General features: G+C 32.3%; 1 protein-coding gene across 8 annotated transcripts in view; it reads left to right on the forward strand.

The window, feature by feature from the left end:
• The first annotated feature begins 1,578 nt into the window (after positions 1-1,578).
• The window catches only part of LOC119636177 (neurotrimin), an 83,339-nt gene continuing 65,661 nt past the window's right edge, over positions 1,579-19,256 (forward strand). For 4 of the 8 annotated variants that reach the window (XM_038031373.1, XM_038031417.1, XM_038031427.1 and 1 more), the window contains exons 1-2: positions 1,900-2,089; positions 3,529-3,747. The gene's annotated coding sequence lies outside the window, so the exon portion shown is untranslated. Of the gene's footprint in view, positions 1,602-1,899; positions 2,090-3,491; positions 3,748-19,256 lie in introns of those variants that run through there. The other 4 variants (XM_038031400.1, XM_038031384.1, XM_038031409.1 and 1 more) reach the window with 4 other exon arrangements.

Raw genomic sequence — 19,256 nt, forward strand, 5'->3', positions numbered from 1 at the left:
GTGAAATGTGATTTGAAAGAGAATAAGTGACAAAATTATATACGGTTGTGACCAAATCTTTTATATCCCTCACCGCTATTCTATGTAAGACTAAAGCAAAATAAAGGAAAGGCATTTTGCATACTCTATAACATTGTGGGTGGGCGCAACTGATTACATCTATTTTGAGAAAAAAAGTGGAAATTTATATGATGTATGTGATGTACATTATAAGTAACATTTAAAAACCACAGGATGTAAAAGTGTTCACAGTTTTTGCTGTATAAGTGTGTGGCCGTGGTAGGCGTGTCCTCGGAAAACTTTGCGTCATTAGGCGATATCTCCATTTTCTCGATCCAGGAAAATATATATATTTAAGCAGACCCATCGAAGAGCAGGCGGACATACAATGTTACTTTTTGCTTCTTCACCTTGCAAAGGTATTTAAAAAAAAAAAAAAAGGAAAATAATTTTCACACACTATAATATTGAATGGGCGTGGTCAATTTTCCCAATTTTTGTATAGGTACAAGCGCATATACCACAGATATGGATCATTAGCAACGCATAGAAAGAAGCGCATAGAAGAGATACCCTAAACCGTACATATTATGTATTCTCCATCAGCATTAAATCTTGAATCGATTTCGGCAAGCCCGCCTGATCGTCTTTGTACTGTGTCCTGTAAATATTTCCCTGATCGCAAAAATGAAGCTATCGACTTTAAATTTGGCAAAAACATTGGGAGCTCTTGCACGCAGGTTGGTATTGAAAATGATCCAAATCGATCTCAATCGGGTCGGAACGACACTCCTAAAAGATTATGTAAACTGAGAGCATCTAAGACATTAAAGACAAAAAATAAATTGGAATTTTGCTCATTGCTCAAAATTGGCAAAAAATTGGCCACGCCTACCGCATAGTAAAACTTAATTTGCTTTTGGAAAACCTTTATAACGTCCAGAAGGAAGTTGGAAAATCCCCGTAAAGTGAATACATTTTATGGTCAGTGTTAAACTCGAATTGCACCTAAGCATGTCCGTCGTGGGTCGGGTTATTTGTTTGCCTGCTCAGCTATGTCTGCGGTAAACATTCTCTTGTTCGTCTAAAAATTTGCAAAAGAATTTGAAAATTACCTAAGCTGGTTAGAAGATACGCCTACAATATAACAAAAAATTAGAACATCTTTGCCCTCAGTGTTTCTTAGATATGAGGCATTAAGTTGCCCGATATATAGTAGTAGTGGATACATTTGTATCCGTTATCGCCTTAGGTTTTATTTAATCGTTCCGAATGGGTTAAATATATTGCTAGACTCAAAACAATCACAAACACATAATATGTTTTGGAAACAAAATAAAAATTTTTGTGCATGCTTAAGATGACCTTACAGCAACATATGAAATGTTGAATCAACATTTCTACAATGCTTAAGCTGTTGCTTGAGAAGCATAGACCATTAAAAAGCGACAACATTTTGTAGTCGTTAAACGAATGTGTTTCGTTTTTCGACCAATTTTTATAATTCGTTCCGATGAATTTTTCAGGACTGTTGAGTTAATGTTGATGCACGAAACAATTCAGTTGTCGTGCAACCACTTAATGTAACGTTAATGTTTTTGGTGTGGCCGTTAAATAAATTTGAAAAATGAAGTTTTTGTTTTTTTTTTTCATTGCTCTTATTATTAATAATAATAATAATAATAATAATTATAATAATTATAAATAAATAAAGCATATATTATTAAAAATTTTACACAATGAAAAAAATTTGCAATAATTAATGTGCGAAAAGATATAAAAATAAAAAAAATTATATACAAAAAAATATAAAAATAAATAAATAAATTTTGCAAGCAAAAAAAAAAAAAAAAAATTTTTTACGCTTTATCTAACTAAATAACGAAAAGCTAAAATACAAAAAGAATAAATAAAACGCATAAAAAATAAAAAAAGAGTTAACAAAAGAATTTTAATGCAATATCCGCTTCCGTTTTATAAACTTCCGTACACTTGTTTGGTAGCATTGTCTGTCACCTTTGAGAATTTGTGTACGTTGCGTTTGTTTATTTCCCTTTTTCCTTTTGTTTTGCTTTTCACTTCAATAAAAGTAAGTTTCATTTGCACACATAGACACGGGTTTATTACAAACTATTCCCATATACAAGCGCAATCTGTGCTTTTCGTTTGAATGCGTACGTGTATGTGTGTGTGTGTATGGATATGTGTGCCTGCTTGTCCGTGCGTGTGCGAGCATAACTGTGTGTGCGTTTATTTAAAACGTTTTGTTTAACTATTATGATCTTTTTATGATGCTAACACTTTATGGTAAAACGGCAACAAACAGTATTCACATTTCCCATGGTGACTGTGGGGGCAAAGCTCAATAAAATAATGAATATTTTATATATAAGGCACTATGTGTGTGTGTGTGTATGTGTGTGCATGCTTGATTCTCTACGAATTGAAATTGAATAGAGAGAAACAAGCAAACACAGACACACATATACATACATACATACATACATACATACATACATGCACATACATACATACATATACATACATACATACATATACATACCTACATATACACAGGCACAGACACAGCCACACACGCGCGTATATAATAATATACATATATATGCGTAGTCGCGTGTGTGCTTATGCACATATATATCTTAAAATGGGCATTCATATATTTATATAGATATGAGAGGCACTTACCTTTCCCGTAAACTTAAACATAGTGCATGTTTCAGACAAGATATCGAGCAAAGATATGAAACTAAATTTTTTAAAGTTACATCTATATATATATATATGCACACATACATACATACATGTGTATGAACGAAAAATGAAATAATAGAAAATACTATAGAAAATTTAAAGGAAAAAGCTTTCACGGCAATGCTCATACATTTTCATACATTATATATTTGGACATATTCTGACACACAGAATGAAAGAATAACTTTAGCCACGTTTATATATCGTTGGTTAGTTTGGTTGCTTTTACAACGGCTTAGTGTTTGAAGGTGTGTGTTATGGGCATTTTTTGGTTATTTTTTTTTTTCTCTAATTTTTAAATTCTTTTGCAACAAAGTTTTTTCCCTTTTCCTTTTGCTTTTTTTTCTTCATCTGCTTAAATATATCTCTTTATCTACCGTGTCTTTGCTGGTTTTCATTTGTTTATTTCAAAGGAGAGAAAAAAAAAAGAAAGAAAAGAAAACAGGATGTTAAAGGCTATTGAGTGAAATTCCTTGATGGTATTTTAATGCAAAGTAAAATTATTTTAGTGCGCGCGGTCTTTTTGCAAAATTCTAAGACAGCCTTACGCTAAACCTTTCCATAAATGTGAAATTTCTTCTTATACATATATATATATAAATATATATTAAAAGAAAATAATTTACTTATGTTATCGGATGTAATAGCATAAACCTTTCTCAACATACATATATATATATATATATATATATATATATATATATATATATACCTAAATGTCCTATAACACTGTTTATTTACACATGTTTACTTCAGTTATGCAAAGTGGTTTTTGTGTTTATATAACTAATTCAACTAGATCTTAGATAAAACTTGTACAATCCCGAGGGCAGTGGATTTTGAGAGCATTAAAAAAAAAAAAAAAGAATTAAATTTTAAATACCATTGATCTTGAAGAAATAAATAAATCAGTGAACAACCGAACTTTGATAAAAACAAATCATAACAACGTGCGTGAATAATTCATATATGCAGGTAATTTTTTATCAAAAATATCCTAAGGATTATGATTCTATGATTCGAGATGTGCATGGTTCCTGCCATCCATGCCATTTTATTAATCAAATAATTAGAAAACGTAAAACAATTTCGCTTAACTACTTGATAAAATTAATAAATTCCAAATAGGGCTTTGTTAAGTTTCTCGATTAATCGGTCAACTCGATGATGGAAAACAAAGATTGACTCGTTGATATAAAAAGTTTCTTTAAAAAAATGACGAGATAAACATAAGGCATTAAATTTATTAAGTAAATTTCTTAATCCATTTCGATTAATAGACTCTCGAAAATTTGGTAAAGGTCTATTTAAGCGTAGCATTACGCTGAGCATTCGGGAACCGCATATTCAATAAGCGTCAATGAATGGAAATTCAACAAATAGTGCACTCTTAAGCCGAATTGGAAAGACCGAATGCTTCGCATGGCCATTCCAAGTCAGGCATTGCTTTTTTTTTACCAAGTCTATCTAGTTGATCTTGACGTTAAGGTTTGCAGGTTTCGCGAGCATATTCAAGCAACAACATATCGTAGATAACAGAGTGTGAAAAAATGGCCAGCTCCTCTTAACTAATTGAATAGAAGCATTACTAGAACGTGGCATACTTTAAACTTAAGAAGCGTAAATGGATGAAATTTGTTTGAATAGCACTTCCGACCATTCTGGCCATTGAAAATTAGGCAGCAGAACGCTTAAAAAATGAAAATTACAAGAAAAATGAATATTAAGTTGGAAAAGATTTAAATTTCACCCCTTCAACCATCAATATCAAATTGGTGCGACGGGTGCATGACTGAATTGAGAGTTGATCAAAAGCGACAATTGGGCAAATTGTGTATGGAAGGGATAACATATTTCACATAATCTAAATATTCGTATATTGACAGAGTTTCATTTGTTAATACGTTACTTACGAAACTTACTTTAATTTCAACGAGATATTCTGATGAGTATTTTCAAGTCCAACGTATCAAAGATTAATTGATAAAATATATGATGAATAATAGGAAGAAAATTAAAGGGAAAAAAAACAAAAAACAAAAATTGAACTCAATTCTTAGTAACTAGAGTCACGATGTATTTTAATCGAGCGAAATATTATTTGAAAAAATTCCGGCAAAATCACGACAAGATTAACTCGTTTCTATGTTTGAAAAAAATTTTTTTAATCCTAGTCTTTTGCAAGGAAACTTTTTTCAAAAAAGAAAACATTCAACATCACTTCCATTGATATAATCTTCTCATTAAACGGAATTATGCAACTTGTAGATTAGAAAAGGAAAGAGAAGAAAAATGAAGTTGTTAACCCTGTTGTTCAGTAGTAGTAGTATTCAGTTTATACCGATTTATTTCTTTTTTGCATCATATTTTTATAAAAATTTGTAAAGCATCGCTCGTAATATACAGGAAGAGGGAGAGACGGCATACCACTCTTATCAGTGTTTACATGAACTATTATTATTATTACTACTTCAAATAGGACGTACCCCTTATGTATTTACTGTTTTGTAATAGTTGTGCGTGTGTTTCTGATTTCTGAACATGGAAGAAATAGATAAAACCGCTGCAATAGTTCGCGGCCCACCATTAAGTACACTATTAAACTATTCTACAGTTATTCAGAAGAAGTCGTCCGATCCGAACGAATTTCAATAGTGTTCGTCCTAAAGCCCAAAACATATCAGTGAAATAAATTTTATGAAAATATTTTGAAAAAAGTGACTTGTACCATTGTACACAAGAAAACGAGACGGATGGCCAAACTTCAAATTAGTATGATAAAAGGTGGGTCAATCATCTGGGTATCGCACACATATGCATCAACTTAATATATCCTTATATCATCACAAGTGCTGTGAGCTGTAAAAAAAAAAAAAAAAAAAAAAGATTAATTTTATGGATTTGTTTTTCTCATGAAACGAAGAAGAAGAAGAAGTGCTAAGAAAACATTATTATTTCGAGTTGGCTCTCATAAATGAGACGTAGCAAAAAAGATCGAGTGTTCACGCAAGGGGAAATCAAAGAAAAAATCATTTTTAGCATATTAGCTAAACAATTAAAGCAAATTTGAATAAATATTTGAATGATACATAGGGCGTGTTAATAGACTATTGACAAAACTGATTTATTTTAATTGATTTACAAAGATGATTGCAATTATTTCCCATTATAAAAGGGGAGCTTATCAGTGACCATGACTCGCAATGCAATTGCCGTTGATCAACGAAAACTTTAAGATTTTTCTATTCAATACTTATACACGGCATTTCACATTTACTACATACTTTCTTTCGAACACTTTCAACAACCCAGCTGTGGCTCTCGAAAATGGCATGAATAAGTCAAAAATCATCTTCGAGCTTCAGGTGAATTTTCGTAACCAATCCCTTGAAAAATTAAATATTTACCACAATTATTCAATGTGAACTCATTTTATATTTGACAATTTACAACCGATCGGTTCTATTAATATTAATACTGATGCCTACATAATTTTTAATTGCATCTACCCAGTATAGCTCATAATGTAATTTCCGCGTGTTCTTAAGATTATTTGAGTTATCCGGTTTTTATGAAATTATTAAGAAACGATAGTTGGAAAAGCAAATCAACTTAACATCTCTTAAAAGTTAATTGTATGCCTATTTCAAAAATTCTCCGAGATATTCGTTATCGATTCACGGGGACTAACTGTTGCCCTACCGTTCGAAGGAATTTAAAAATTTTTTCAAGGAAAATTGAAGCATTCCTCGTAACATTGATACTTAATGACTGTCAACGAGCAAATGTATGAGAAAGCTACTCGAGTTTTTACGAAAAAAATCCGCATCAATTCAATTCACCTGTGAGATCACGTTGTGTACTTTTGAACAATTACAAAGCTCGAAAGCTTTTATCGTGAAATTAAATTGATTAACATTCAATTGAATGCAATTTATTCAACTTTCCTCAGAATTCCTCTTAATTTCTAATTAATATATCCCTGAAAACATTCTCATCACTAGTGACGGAATTAATTTTAACTTATCTATATGCTTCTATATGCTTCGGTGCTTTCCATAGTTCTGCGAATTAGATAAGGAAAGCGGACAAAAATCTGGAAAAAAGAACAAAAAATGTAGTCGTCCATCCATGGGGTATACGAGAACACGAGAAAGATACAACGTTAAAAATATTATATATATATACATATATATATATATATATATAGTATAATATTCCGTTTAATTACAAAAAAATTGACAGTGCATCTAATAGATTGCCGAGGGTGTGTAGGTTGGTTATCTTTTCATCATAAAGTAGTAATTTCGGGCCAACGTATAAATAAATAATAAATTGAAATAAATAAATGAAATGGACATTTCCCAAATGGAACCAGCTAGTACAACGAAGCTACCGTTTGTTGTCTATCAAAATTTATGATTATTTTATTTATCGTTAAAGAAGTATCGATGACGTTTCATTTAAAGCCATCGATTTTTCCCATCTCTCTCGACTCGATGAATATTTCGTATTTTCCGATCGCATACACTAATCAGATAGACAATGCGACATTGACTGGTACTTCTGAAAGTAATCGATGAGATTCATCGGCAAATTTATTGAAAGCAAATAAAAGATCCCGCAAATGGCGCTTATTCGAAACAAAGCTTGACATGTTCGCACGGACAGTGCATCAATTAGATGCTGCTACGAAATCACTAATGCGTCAAGGTTGCTATGTTACCAGATGATTACGCTTACGATATTACGTTTTAAATCAAAACTTTATGGCGCAGTCATCGATGGCAACTTATTTGATCAGATCACTTAAGATGTAACGTTGCCGTCATACAAACATGTAAGGTTATGACGTGGTAGGTAGTAAAAAAGAAATGAACAAAGCAAAAAAGAGAGAGTGTGGCCGCAGCCATGTATGGATGTATGCCCCAATCGGGAACTGTTCTGCCCTTAGCGATTAAGCACTCAACGATAAGCTACGACCAAATATGCTCTGCCGCAATGAGATCTGAAATGACACCGACACCGACGATTCCCATTTACTCATCTATCGTTTGTTACAACGTTCTGTAGATTCTAAGGGTAAATTTTCAATTCGAGTGATATCGCAACTCTTTACATTTCAAATAGTTTGGTGAAATATTGCAACAAAGTGAGAAAACTTCTTTGACTGACCTTAAAATTGCGTTATAACATTCAGTAAACTGATCTCAGTTTTCTTCTTCTGTCCTTTTTTTTTTTTTTTTTTATTAAGAGAATACTTTTGCTAAGCGTAAAGTTTATCATATCATGGGAAAGCCTTTCTTAGTGAAAAGCCTTTTGTCGATTTTCAGTTGTTCGGTCATCTTTGAAACTCGTTTAATGTTAATGTGTAAGACTGCGCCTTACATAAGTCATTATGAGTTTTCTGCGTTTCATCAAAATAACGCATAACAACGAAATTTGTAAAAAGATTTATTATAATGTTTTCACACGCATTAAGTACGTTTCTGAGCATCGCAGAGATGTATGTTATCTGAGAGACCAATAAGTGAAATTGATATTCATTCTCAATGTTATTATTATGCACGGATAAGATATGTGTAAGTAAATTAAATGCAAATTTACGAATTTTGCTCATCTGTGAATCTTCAATAATATTTACACGACCTAAGCTTAATAATAATTTTTTCTAGTCATTGCATTGTTTTTTTATTTATTTTTTTTTTATTTTTTTTTGGATACAAAATCAAAGATAAAATGATATTTAAATACCGCAGCACATTCACCATATAAAATTTCAATTATAATATGGTTAACCAAGTAATAACGTAATTTATACAAATTCACAGGTAATGATTTAAACAATTCAAATGCCCGTTTTATGATTAATTAACCATAATTAATTTTTAAATGTAATTAGAGTATATATATAAATATATACACTTACACATACACCCACACATACACACACACGCACACACACACACACACACACACACACACACACACACACACACACACACACACACACGGATATATAAGTATACATAAGTTTACATATATATATATATATATATATATATATATATATATATATATATATATGCTATTATGTATCGAAAGTTCATGCATCGTATTATATGTAAAGACAATATGTGTGTGTACATGTAATCAAGCTTTAACCTTTTTACATACACTTGCTTACATACAACGATAAATCAATTAAATCCAATCACAAGCACAATATTCGAGCATTAACATTCATTAATAGTTGTATATAAATATACGTGAAAGTTGTAACTGCGTTAAGGCATGAGCGTGCTTAAATTGTCGGAATAATAAAATAAAAGAATAATCAACAACATAACATATAAGAGTTAAACATATTCATACGTATAGATAAGCGCATATGTATGTATATGTTATACAGATATATATATATATATATATATATATATATAGAGCTGTTTTTGTATAGCCCATAACAACAAATTATAAGTAAGTCTATAATTAATAGAATGCGAAAGTAAAGAAAATAAAACTTTATTATTATCATAAATAATTACGATTAGAGAAAAATTGATGATTGATAAATTAAATTAATAATAATAATAATAATAATAATAAATAAAAGCGTGAGAGTCATTGAGTCACTGAGCTATTAACTAAACAAAAAGTTAATGTACTCTGGCTTAAATAAAGAATGCTTAACATTACCGCACTTATGGTCGTTCATTGTTAAAATGGGCCCATTTAGCTGAAGCCTTCCTTTTACCATCATTTAATTTTGTGGATTTTTTTACTTTTTTTTTTATCATCTTCCAGCAGTGCTTTGTTATAACGAGAGTTCCTTCACGCTTTTATGTATTTTTTTTATTTATTTTTTTGCGTAAGCTTTAGGTTTATCCCTTAATTGTCGCATGTGTTTCTCTTATCTTAAAATCTTTATAATGCAGCTATACCTGCCGTCATAGCCATCACCTGAAGAAGCTGGGCATACATTAGTTTTACGATTCCGATGGCATAACTGCAATGAGTCCTTAGCGAGCCCGAGATTTATTTATCGTTGTCTTCGTTTGCCAAGTGCCTGCCCGGTCGCCGCCCCCCCCCCACTTTTTTTCTTCTTCATACAAATGTGTTTTTAGTTTAAACACTCAAAAGCTAAATATGCAGAAAACAGAATCTCTCTTGAAGAAAAAAAAAAAAAAATTAAATATCGTTTTAGAATTTTGTATAAACCCGTAACCCGTAGATATCTAAGAAGCCCCATTCAAGATATAAATAACTACGATGCTGATTATAGCCAGTAAGGATGATAGAAATATATATTAGAAAATTCACCATAGGATTTTTAAACGATTTAATCAACGTCATCTAATCCCTCTTCGATAGGCGAAATTCCAACTTTACTGACTGAACTTTTATATACACATTCTTAATTAAGCATTAAATAGAAAATTAAAGTTTCTTTTGTTTTTTGCTCGTTCGGCTCGTAAACTGCGACTATTCGAGGCAACAAGTATAGCTTACAGTCTAGGTCAGGCATTCCATGTCTCACATTTAAATAACACAGACGATGATAACATTAGTATAAGGAATAGAGGATAGTTCAGAGCTAACTTAAAGGTCAACAGGTTCAACATAATAACATGATCCTTATCAATCAATACGCTTTCACTGTTACAATCTATTTTGTGTTTCACAATTTCTTATGTATCTGTTGTAATATGTTTTATGATATATAAGCCGTTTACTTTTAAGGTGACATAAGTGACATAAGTGCGGTCAAGTTAATGATAACATTAATTAAACTTATCCACCTCTTTGGACCACGGGAGGGTCACGTAACCTCCAAAGAGGCAAAAGTCCTATATATATTTTGTGATGGAAAGGCAAAAAAAAAAAAAACCATTTAATGTAAATTGCATTTTCTTTATCTGATCCAGCTGCTATTTGGGCCACTTGTACTTCTTACAAAAGAGTGCTATCATCAAGTGTTATCCATTTCAACCAAGCAACAAAAAATGACACTCATTCAAGTAAAGACCAAGACCAAGACCACTATCGAAAAACGAAGACACGAATTCAATTTTGAAATGCTGCTCCAACTAACTGACTTCTCCACATTTAGCCAATCCATTAACTCTTTACGAATCCCAAAAGCAATATTGAGGAGGAAAAATTTGAATCGAATGTTCAAGTCATTCCAGAAACTGTAGGATATTTCGTTCTACGCACAATTCAAGTGTTAGATAAACAGCATTACGCTGTTATTGAAACGGTTTTTGCTAACTATCTTCTTTCCTAAGATCTTCAAGGAATCAAGGCATTACGGTGTCAAAGCGATTAAGATCGAGTTGCTTACATATATCGGCATAAAAGTTAAGCTAAAGGGGAAATTTTTCAATATGTATTGAGAATGTTACAGAATGTTTTTATTTCTACCTTTTCGGTTGCATTTGTGTATGATTAGTGAATATGCGGTTCAATAAAAATAAGTGAAAAAATTATATTCGGTCCAGACCAAATCTTTTATACGCATCATCGTTATCTTAAAGAAAACGAAAAAAGTGAAGCAATTAGATTTGCTTGCTCTATAAAATGAACGTCTTTGTCGTCTCGATGCGTGGGCGTCGTAGATGCGTCCTTGGAAAAATTTAAGTCATTTTCGAATTCTTTTCGGATATTTGGATAGGCGATACGTTCGTTTTTGCTAACAATTATTACACAGATTGCGTATATAGGCAGATGGATGACACGAACAGACGGATAAGTTGAGATGCATCATAAATTTGACACTGGCCAAGAATTTATATACACTATGGGAATTTTGAAGCTTCTTTTTGCGCCGCGCGAACGTATAAAAAATAATTCAATTTTAATGCATTATAATTAAATTGGGTAGGTGAGGTTAATTTTTTCCCATTTTTGTGCAGGTATCACAACATCGATCATGAGAGACGCTTTCAACTTTTTGTAGATATACCTGCCGTAATTGGTGACTAATGTGCAAAGACCCAATTTTTAATTCCACTTAAAAAAAAAACGAAAAGGAGTTGGTCTCAGTTTATGTGGCGTTGTGGGCGTGTACTTCGACCAATTTAGCCTATTTTCAATAGCAACCTGCGAGCACGAACTTCCAATGTTTGAAGTCGATAGTTTAATTTCAGACGGACGGACAGACAGACGGGGAAACGAAGAGGCCTAAATCGATTTAGAATTTATCGCAAATCAAAAATACATATATATACGTTGCAAACGTTTCGACGAACCGAACATACCTTTCATTTTTCCGTGATGGCTATAAGAAAAACTGCAATTGTGCTAAGTAGAGCAGCAGCAGTTCACCGACATAGTTTCTCTGCTCGGTGTGTTTCGCCGCTTAGTACAGTTAAATTGTGGATGGTCGAAGTGGATAGTTTTTACTGATCGTACCTGAGTTAATTGGAATCTGGAAATTTTATAAAGTTTTACATTCTTAAATGTTTTCTCTTTTTTGTTTCTGAACGCAAAATTGAAATATTATAGCATTTGCTTAAAATTACTCGAAAATTCTCTTGTTATTCCATGTGTAGCTAACTATAGTTCTCACATCGTTTATTAGAATTAATAAGAAGAAGATTGCTCATACTTAGCGGTTAGCATATGTGCCTATAGGAACATGTTTGAATTGATAACAATCGAATGTTAGTCAATTACGAAAGACTAGACAAAGTAAATAATATTTTCAAAGACAATTGCATCGCTTTTTGTGTTTAAAACAATTCACATCATTGTCTATTTGCCTTTTATCTCATCGACAATAAATTTATTACTCATGTCTGTTATATGAGTTCGAAAGCATTAAATGCTACATCCTCGTTGAAAAGTTAGCAAATTACTTATAGATGTTGTTAGGAAGGATATTGAATACAGTTAGCTTCGGATGGGTAATCACACCTTGAGCAAATTCTGTTTGCAATATTTTTAATGCGCCCCATCTTGGCGAAAGGATATAAAAATCTTCCATTCATTCAATTCTTTTTCTCTGTATGGTAAGCTTTCCGTCCGACCTAAGTCATTTATTTGAATGGTCTGTCATTGAGCTCAAACAAATGCTATCAACTATCCTTGTCTTGGTCTGCTATCACGCCGTCTAGTTTTCATATTGATAGTTACAAACTAGATAAGATTAGCAGTTTGGGAGAGTCGCTGGAGAGATACTCGACTCAAAGTCGACATTCGACATTTACATATGAAATCAAGCCAATCAAGTCAATAAAATTCTATCACGTATGGCCTCTGTAAAGAAATGTCCAAAAGAATCCGACAACACTTATGCTACCAAACAGTTTATATAGTGCTTTTTATTCGAGCAATTTTGCAAGATTCATCTGCAATCTGTTGAGATGCGGAGCTTCCGCCTTATAAATTGAGTCCTTGATAGGATGTTAGAGCTTAATGCTTTATTCATTTATTTATTTCTAATTCCTCTAGTGAGCTGAGAAATATGTTTTCAAACCGAGGTAACTTCATAGACGGCGTTAAAGAGCATTGGCTAAATACGAGATTGAAAAATTTTTTTGAGAAAATTTTGTGATATAGTTTTCGGAATTGTATATTTTCTTAACGAGAGAGGCACTTTTGGAACGAGTGTCTCCTTAGTGTCTTATTGAAGATATTCAACAACCTTTAGAATTTCAAATGCGTTTTTCTCGAACACGATTTTTCAAAAAAGGTTCGGCACTCGAACTTTCCTAATTTTCGTTCTTTTCGTCGACATGCTCTACAATATCTTCAACCTTCAAGTTTTTTTTTTAGCGAAGCAACGTAAGAGGATTTTCGATAAAATAATTCACACATTTTGTATTAACAGCGACTTGTTGGCGTTCAAATATTCGCCAATATTTCCGCCCTGGACCGCTAGCTACAAGCATTCAAATTAAATCTTGTTTTTTTTTTTTTTGTCCTTTTCTTTTTCGTTCTTTATGCTTAATAAGTTGGATGAATTTATTATTACATTACCCTTTCCTTCCATCCCAAACGAATTGTTAAAATCGCCTGCTGCTTGTTTTGCACCCCATCCAATTTGCTTCCATTTTACTCTTATTCATATTAAGGCGCGATCCGTATTTCAGGATATATCCATCAGTTAAATTTATAGACTGGGAATATAATGCTATTGAAGGCAGTGATAATCAAGCGGATTTACTTTACGAAATCGATATCTTTACGTAGCTCTAGGTAAACAGCATGTATAGCATTAAGACATGGATGGATATGCCATCCAAGTGTCACTTGCAAAACTATAGTAAAATAGTAAAATGCATTTTCTATCGACTACTAATCACTTATGAGCCATTATCTACCTACCTATCTATCGCTGGGCATAGGGAGGTACAGATTTTGAATCAAAGGGAAAGAGCTTAACTAGAAACTGAGAGATGAACAACGGCTCAAGTTAGATAATTGAGTCGAGCAGTAATGACGGTGCGGTAAGTGACGTTACAAGTTATAACACTTATAATCATTCTACTGTGAATGCAATGTAAATTTTCTCAAAGGTTTAATATTATAATTATTAGAAATGAAATTAATGAGAAATTTTGTATTCTCTGATTGAAACGAAAAGTCAAGATTATCGAAATGTACGCATAACGAACCAATCAATACAAGAACTAATTCCTTCGTCTTCCTCTTCCTCTTATTCTTACGCAATACCGTTTCTGCGTGTGTAGTATACATAGTCGCGTTGGTCAAATATAAAAAGAAGAAGAAGAAGAAGAAGAAGAAAGTGTATAATGCAGATCCCATGTTACACAGATTGTTACATTAAACAGAAATAGTAATAATAATAATAATAATAATAATAATGTAAAAGCTTTCAAGTTAATAGTGAACCGGAGAGACTTCACTACTTAAATTCGACTCTCTAAAAATCAACAATAGCTGGCTGTTTAAGGTGCAGCAATTTTCTGATATCCATCCATCCAACGTTAGGTTGTTTAAATACCAATTGATTTTATTAACAATTTTTCCTTTGCTTCTTGTTGTTCTATTCAATTCAAGACCGTTCCTCGAAATATGACAAGAAAACTGAGAATGTCACTATAATTGCGTTATAATGATAAGTTTTTCTGCTCCAAACTACGATCATCCTATTATTTGCTTATTTATTTATTTATGTATTTTTTTTTTGTATGTAAAGAATGGTTGCCGTGTAGTCGGTGTCCTGTTTTTTACGGGCTGTGCACTCACTATATCTACGACCAAGTATGTTCGGCCGGCCGACGTTTGAAGTCGCGAACACTGGCATGGTAATCAGGTCCCCACAGCCACTTGGCTGGTCAACCAGCGTTCACATCTTTTTAGCAAATGAAAACGACACGAGACTTCGCAATATATCAATCCTGTTTGATATCCAAAAGAAAGAAGAAGAAAGCCGAATGGCATTCTTGTTCGCTCAAAGAAATTTAATTGCATTTCCTCTTTCTGCCTAAGCCTTTCTGCTTCCGTCGTAATAGGAAAGGATTCAGTTTCAAAAAAGATTGGACTGACGGCAAGGAAGGTTTCTTTTTTTTTCTAATACGATCCGCCATTGCATGAATATTCCCTATACACGTATGAAGAAGATGATGTGTCAGGGAGCAAAAAAAAAAAAATATGAGAGACGGGGTAGAATATTCAGCTTTAGCTAGGCTTCCATGTACGTTCTATCGTAATGGGAATTGAGCGTGGGAATGCCAACTTATTAGTCGTGCTCCTTATCTCTTCGATTATGCTTCTGACTTATTCCTCTTAGCTTTCGTTTTGCATTTAGTTTAAGCTTCTTCCTTCCTTGGGTGCACGGAGTCTAACGCACAAATAGGTGAACATGGCTGAAACAATTCGGAACTCTATGATATGAAATTTCAATTATAATGCTTTCTAATATCTATAATGGAAAATCTATGTATTATATTTTCGTCTTTTTAAAGGTAGCCCTGAAAGTGTTATTAATATCCAAAGCAAGACTTTCTTAGGAAAATCTTATATAATATTATATAACTTCGATTTGTGGAAAAAAATTTATCGGGAATTCTATGTTCATAGTATCATACACGACTACTACACAACTACACCTACAAAGCATAACAGATCCAAAAATTAACTCTTCGTTAATTTTTGTTTCAATTCGTTATATGATAAGTTATAAGTTTTATTGGATCTAGAATACTTTCTTTATGCTTAAAGGCAAACCGTGCAATTAAATAATCAAATCTAAAGTAATTTCAAGCTCTCACTAACTCGATAACCAATTTTGGCATGAACTGCTTAGCTATCGAATGTTGATATGTGAGTAAAAAGTTTATCAAATTATTGATATGGACTTAACTTAATAATAATATATAGACATTTATACCTAAACTTATGTAAGCCTAGCATAGATTTTCTGTGTGCGCACACACATTCTTGACAGAAAGCAATAATTTATTCTTTTTTCTCTTATAAAATCAAATAAAATGAAATAAAAAGAAAAAAGTACGTAGTCTAACGATATCTAATATAAACTAAACTTGGTGCTGTAAAAACATTGCAGGAAAGCAAATCTTCTAAGGCAAAGCAAAATTTAGAATTATAATTATTTGTATATATATATATATATATATATACATTAGTTTGGGGAAAAAGAAATCCATTATTTTTTCGGTAGATGGCTGCACTGATAGATTTCTCGTAAAGTATCGATCTAATATATATATATATGACAACCTTTGTAAGTCATATTAAACGTATCATCTCGTTTGTATATTCTTAGAGATGACTACCAAACATCCCCTAGTGTGTCATTCGGAAATCGTTTAGCCCAACATTCTACCTATTCTATGAATACACGATGATAAGCTCAACTTTAGCTATTGTCCTTTCAGTTTAACAAATTTTTTATGCGACTCATTTACTCTTCATATAATTTTATCGTGTTTGATAAAGAAATGGAAAGCAGCTTTAGCTGCTTTGAAATTCTGTCTATTTTTAGATTTACTTACACTTACTATCACGATTCTAGTAAAAAACAGTACAAATCTCATCTATGGTTACAAACCCATACGCAAACACACAATCGTATTCTCTTTTTAAATGTAATGCAAAGAATATTTCATTCATATTTAAAATAGATAGAGTACTCCGAACACTTTCTCATACTTTCTTGTGCTTAAAACATTATTTAAAATCATGTATATATCTTCAAATAGATATGTGTGATCTAAGTGAAGACAATGAATCACAGGTCATCCCTTCCATTTTTTCTATCTTCGATGACCAAATCATCTAAACACTAATAATTTACGCCATAGACATTGACTAATGAGATTGATTTCCGGAGAACGGAAATCATTATCAGAAAATATTTTTACGACTACATCGTTCATAGATCAATGCTGAGAAAGATACAAGATGTGTTCCCCAAGAACTTCCACTCGGCTTAAAATTAACTTTGAAACACATATCCAATCGCTGTATGAGTTTTTTTCAGGCAGGAATCACAAGTTCTTGGCTAATCCTAATTGCACGACAGATCAGTTTGAAATTTATTATGTAATCAAGAATAATAAAATAATTTTTCTTACTAGCAAATGTATGTATTATACGAACATTTCAATGAAGAATTTGATGTCGATGTAATCGAAATGTTTATTGATTCCGCTTTCCGGTATTTCGATCGATCTTAATGCCGAATTAGACATCCTTGGAGGATATATCATGCGCTCACATACATCCATTGCTTATTTTAAGAAACCATTTTATAATGAATTACTAGATTCAGTGCGCTACATTCTATAGAGTATAAGCGTGGACATAAAAATTGGAAAACTTAAGAACACCTTAAGTCTGATTGATATTCGATCGGAAATAATCATAAAACTTCTACATGTACCGAAGCCGAAGAGCTTATATCCTAAATCAAAGAATTATATAGAGGTTATCGTCTCGTTCAGCATAAGATGAAGATCATAATTCAACTTCCGTGCCGTTTCATAAGTATCCACTCGTATTTAATATATCCGAAAAGTAGAAAACATAGAAAGCTTAACACAAAAATTTACAAATTACAGAAATTGTATTACAACTGGCCTTTTTGTGTTCATTTTCCTTATTGCATATGTATAAACCAGCATGAATATGCATGAATATGCACATATTTTCATTGGGTTTATCTATATCCACTATATATATATATATATATATATATATATATAAATGTTTCAGCCAATAATTTGTTGTATGGAATGCTGTTCAGCTATATCTGCTGTACACAGTTGCTCGCTTCGCTCTAGTAAGTCCTGCATTAATAGAGACTAAATTGTTGAATTTTACATTTTTAATGTGAGAAATCATTACTAGGAAAAAACAACAACAACAACAACAACAACAACAACAACAATATAAAACAAAACAAAACAAAAAAATATCAAAAAAAAGAAGGAAAGAAGGACAGAAAGAAAGAAAGACGACAAATACAAACGACAACATATCGGAACGACACATCCTTTTTCATGTTACATTACAACAGAATGCAATTCTTGTTCTTACTTATCTTATATATGAAATCTAAAACATTTCACAGAACGAAAAATCCCGGAACTTTGCATTACAAAAATTATATTCTCTATTAGCCATAGAGCATACATAGCAAGGAAATATTATTTTTATTTTCATAAGCCGTAGACGATGTTTCTGTCAATTACTGTTCTGCCAGTTTGAATACATTTACTTTAGCAATAATAATAACGCATCGAACGCACTGAAGATTATCTAAATGCGTTGGTGTAGTCAATTACTCAGAGAGCGGAGAGTTGATTTTTAACGATTATTATGAATCATGGATTAATCAGTGTCTTCTTTCGTTTGTTTTAACTACGACCGTTTTAAGGATGTCACCTATGCGGGCAATACAGTTATTGTCAGAAGATGGCATTGGCCGCGGCCTAATCAAATGTATGAATGACTACTAAGTGCCTACTAAGAATGAGCTCGCTGACTCGAAAACCGATTTTGTGATCGCGAGTCTTATCTACCCGCCTATGCGACAGCCATTAGCCAAATTATCGCTGCGTAAAACCTATCCAAAGTCACCGCAGATGCAATCAGAGTGTGTGTAGGTAATGTGCTCGAAAAAAGAAAAAAACAAATGCTTGAGGACGTTCACGTGACAGATTCATAAAGCGATTAGAAAATTTTGATTTAATTAAATTTCCTTACCCTTCGGGCCGTACACATGTGCCATCAAGCATCACTGTCTATATTTCTCAACTCTGAACTCTGGAATCTCAAAATGACGTATATTGTACGAAAGATGATGTTCGCATATATCGTAAAAGCAAGAGTGCTGCACTATTTTTAAGGGAAAAAATTGTATTATTATTATATTAAATATTAAATTTTAATGAGAATAAATAAATTTAAATTGTTGCTAGAGTCTCGGAACTTTCCACTACTCCCGATATAGGCTACATACATACATTGGCATTTACGAAAAATAT

This window comes from Glossina fuscipes, unplaced genomic scaffold, assembly GCF_014805625.2.
Source record: "Glossina fuscipes isolate IAEA_lab_2018 unplaced genomic scaffold, Yale_Gfus_2 0, whole genome shotgun sequence".
Classification (NCBI taxonomy): domain Eukaryota; kingdom Metazoa; phylum Arthropoda; class Insecta; order Diptera; family Glossinidae; genus Glossina; species Glossina fuscipes.